The sequence below is a fragment of the Oncorhynchus kisutch genome, unplaced genomic scaffold (assembly GCF_002021735.2).
Source record: "Oncorhynchus kisutch isolate 150728-3 unplaced genomic scaffold, Okis_V2 scaffold3995, whole genome shotgun sequence".
Classification (NCBI taxonomy): domain Eukaryota; kingdom Metazoa; phylum Chordata; class Actinopteri; order Salmoniformes; family Salmonidae; genus Oncorhynchus; species Oncorhynchus kisutch.
This window is the reverse complement of record NW_022265940.1, coordinates 128,099-132,500: the sequence shown is the minus strand read 5'-3', so window position 1 is coordinate 132,500 and position 4,402 is coordinate 128,099.

Sequence of the window (4,402 nt, the reverse complement as noted above, 5' to 3'; positions counted from 1 at the left end):
TTAACAACCCATGATAGTTGTTGATAATCCCAGTCATATTAGCAACCCATGCTAGTTGTTGATAACCCCAGTCATATTAACAACCCATGATAGTTGTTGATAATCCCAGTCATATTAGCAACCCATGCTAGTTGTTGATAACCCCAGTCATATTAACAACCCATGATAGTTGATAATCCCAGTCATATTAACAACCCATGATAGTTGTTGATAATCCCAGTCATATTAACAACCCATGATAGTTGTTGATAATCCCAGTCATATTAACAACCCATGATAATTGTTGATAATCCCAGTCATATTAACAACCCATGATAGTTGATAATCCCAGTCATATGAACAACCCATGATAGTTGTTGCATGGATTATCATGGATGGTTTAGATCTCCCCTCTCGTTCTATATTCTAACAGATGTTTCCATCTCTGTCCATGAAACCGTGTTTTCCTGGCTACATGTGCGTGTAGTCCTACCGTCGTGTGGAGATCGCTGTGCTTAAAGAGTGAAGAAAATAATAGTTTATCAGCATTTTAACCCAAAACATTCTGATTTGTTCCATCAGCCTTATTAATTGACCCAGTGTTTACCTCCACTACACTACTTTGAAATGCATTGTGGGGATTTAAAATGGACTATATGCAATGCCCACCAAAACAAGTGGGTATACAGCAAATTCCTGCATATACCTTCCACGACAGCAGAGTGTAGTACCTTCCACGACAGCAGAGTGTAGTACCTTCCACGACAGCCGAGTGTAGTACCTTCCACAACAGCAGAGTGTAGTACCTTCCACGACAGCAGAGTGTAGTACCTTCCACGACAGCAGAGTGTAGTACCTTCCACGACAGCAGAGAGTAGTACCTTCCATCGACAGCAGAGTGTAGTACCTTCCACGACAGCAGAGTGTAGTACCTTCCACGACAGCAGAGTGTAGTACCTTCCATGACAGCAGAGTGTAGTACCTTCCACGACAGCAGAGTGTAGTACCTTCCACGACAGCAGAGTGTAGTACCTTCCACGACAGCAGAGTGTAGTACCTTCCATCGACAGCAGAGTGTAGTACATTCCACGACAGCAGAGTGTAGTACCTTCCACGACAGCAGAGTGTAGTACCTTCCACGACAGCAGAGTGTAGTACCTTCCACGACAGCAGAGTGTAGTACCTTCCATCGACAGCAGAGTGTAGTACCTTCCACGACAGCAGAGTGTAGTACCTTCCACGACAGCAGAGTGTAGTACCTTCCACGACAGCAGAGTGTAGTACCTTCCACGACAGCAGAGTGTAGTACCTTCCACGACAGCAGAGTGTAGTACCTTCCACGACAGCAGAGTGTAGTACCTTCCACGACAGCAGAGTGTAGTACCTTCCACGACAGCAGAGTGTAGTACCTTCCACGACAGCAGAGTGTAGTACCTTCTGTGTAGTATGAGAGAGGAGATAACATCTCAGTCCAGACTCCCAGTGGTTCCTCAGCCCAGACTCCCAGTGGTTCCTCAGTCCAGACTCCCAGTGGTTCCTCAGTCCAGACTCCCAGTGGTTCCTCAGGACAAACTAGAGTCAGTATGAGAGAGGAGATAACATGGTACAGTCCAGACTCCCAGTGGTTCCTCAGCCCAGACTCCCAGTGGTTCCTCAGGACAGACTAGAGTCAGTATGAGAGAGGAGATAACATGGTACAGTCCAGACTCCCAGTGGTTCCTCAGCCCAGACTCCCAGTGGTTCCTCAGCCCAGACTCCCAGTGGTTCCTCAGGACAGACTCCCAGTGGTTCCTCAGCCCAGACTCCCAGTGGTTCCTCAGCCCAGCCTCCCAGTGGTTCCTCAGGACAGACTCCCAGTGGTTCCTCAGGACAGACTCCCAGTGGTTCCTCAGGACAGACTCCCAGTGGTTCCTCAGGACAGACTCCCAGTGGTTCCTCAGGACAAACTAGAGTCAGTATGAGAGGGGAGATAACATGGTACAGTCCAGACTCCCAGTGGTTCCTCAGGACAGACTAGAGTCAGTATGAGAGAGGAGATAACATGAGACAGTCCAGACTAGAGTCAGTATGAGAGGGGAGATAACATGGTACAGTCCAGACTCCCAGTGGTTCCTCAGGACAGACTAGAATCAGTATGAGAGAGGAGATAACATCTCAGTCCAGACTCCCAGTGGTTCCTCAGGACAGACTAGAGTCAGTATGAGAGAGGAGATAACATCTCAGTCCAGCCTCCCAGTGGTTCCTCAGGACAGACTAGAGTCAGTATGAGAGGAGAGATAACATGGTACAGTCCAGACTCCCAGTGGTTCCTCAGGACAGACTAAAGTCAGTATGAGAGAGGAGATAACATCTCAGTCTAGACTCCCAGTGGTTCCTCAGGACAGACTAGAGTCAGTATGAGAGGAGAGATAACATGGTACAGTCCAGACTCCCAGTGGTTCCTCAGGACAGACTAGAGTCAGTATGAGAGAGGAGATAACATCTCAGTCCAGACTCCCAGTGGTTCCTCAGCCCAGCCTCCCAGTGGTTCCTCAGGACAGACTAGAGTCAGTATGAGAGAGGAGATAACAACTCAGCCCAGACTCCCAGTGGTTCCTCAGCCCAGCCTCCCAGTGGTTCCTCAGGACAGACTAGAGACGGTATGAGAGAGGAGATAACAACTCAGCCCAGCCTCCCAGTGGTTCCTCAGGGCAGACTAGAGTCAGTATGAGAGAGGAGATAACATCTCAGTCCAGACTCCCAGTGGTTCCTCAGCCCAGCCTCCCAGTGGTTCCTCAGGACAGACTAGAGTCAGTATGAGAGGGGAGATAACATGGTACAGTCCAGACTAGAGTCAGTTTGAGAGGGGAGATAACAACTCAGCCCAGCCTCCCAGTGGTTCCTCAGGACAGACTAGAGTCAGTATGAGAGGAGAGATAACATGGTACAGTCCAGACTAGGGTCAGTATGAGAGAGGAGATAACATGGTACAGTCCAGACTCCCAGTGGTTCCTCAGCCCAGTCTCCCAGTGGTTCCTCAGCCCAGTCTCCCAGTGGTTCCTCAGGACAGACTAGAGTCAGTATGAGAGAGGAGATAACATGATACAGCCCAGCCTCCCAGTGGTTCCTCAGCCCAGTCTCCCAGTGGTTCCTCAGCCCAGTCTCCCAGTGGTTCCTCAGCCCAGTCTCCCAGTGGTTCCTCAGCCCAGTCTCCCAGTGGTTCCTCAGGACAGACTAGAGTCAGTATGATTGGAGCAGGCACTGTGCACTAGCCCTAAAAGGGGACATTGGCTGCGCTGATAAAACAGACTTGATCTTAAAATCAGTCGATGACGTGAGACATTGAACTGTTCTTCATGTTACAGTATTTGGGGAAAAGTACCAACGTTTCCGTGACACCATGTAACTCCACTACAGAATTCATATCAAACCACGGAACCAGCCCCTGTCACCAGTGAGGTTTGGGCCTTCCAAGCCAGCCAACCCACTGAGGGGTTTCACTGCAGCCCAAAATAATTGTGACCCAGAACACTAAAACCAGTTCTCAGTTGGTGAGAGGGACACATCACTGGGTTGGGACTCTACTGTAGAAGGTACAGAACATCATCACCCAGTTTGAAGTATAAACAAGGTCAGCGTGTACCAAGCACACCAAGTACAGCAAACAACTTTTACTGTCACTATGTGGCAACAACTGCATCTAAACTTTTACTGAAGGTCTCAAGCTATATTTAATCATTTTCTAAATGAAAAAACTAGGCTATGTGCATTCAATCAAGACATGGCTACTCAGGCAGGCAAGAAAGACAGAGAGACAGCTCCCTATCTGCAGACAGGACAGAGACACAGCTTTCTATCTGCAGGCAGGACAGAGACACAGCTTTCTATCTGCAGGCAGGACAGAGACACAGCTTTCTATCTGTAGGCAGGACAGAGACACAGCTTTCTATCTCCAGGCAGGACAGAGACACAGCTTTCTATCTGCAGACAGGACAAAGACAGAGACATAGCTTTCTATCTCCAGGCAGGACAGAGACACAGCTTTCTATCTCCAGGCAGGACAGAGACACAGCTTTCAATCTGCAGGCAGGACAGACACAGAGACACAGCTTTCTATCTGCAGGCAGGACAGAGACACAGCTTTCTATCTGTAGGCAGGACAGAGACACAGCTTTCTATCTCCAGGCAGGACAGAGACACAGCTTTCTATCTGCAGACAGGACAGAGACAGAGACATAGCTTTCTATCTCCAGGCAGGACAGAGACAGAGACACAGCTTTCTATCTGCAGGCAAGACAGACTACCAGCCTGACTAGGAGAGGGCTTTACACCTACCACTGCACCAGCCTGACTAGGAGAGGGCTTTACACCTACCACTGCACCAGCCTGACTAGGAGAGGGCTTTACACCTACCACTGCACCAGCCTGACTAGGAGAGGGCTTT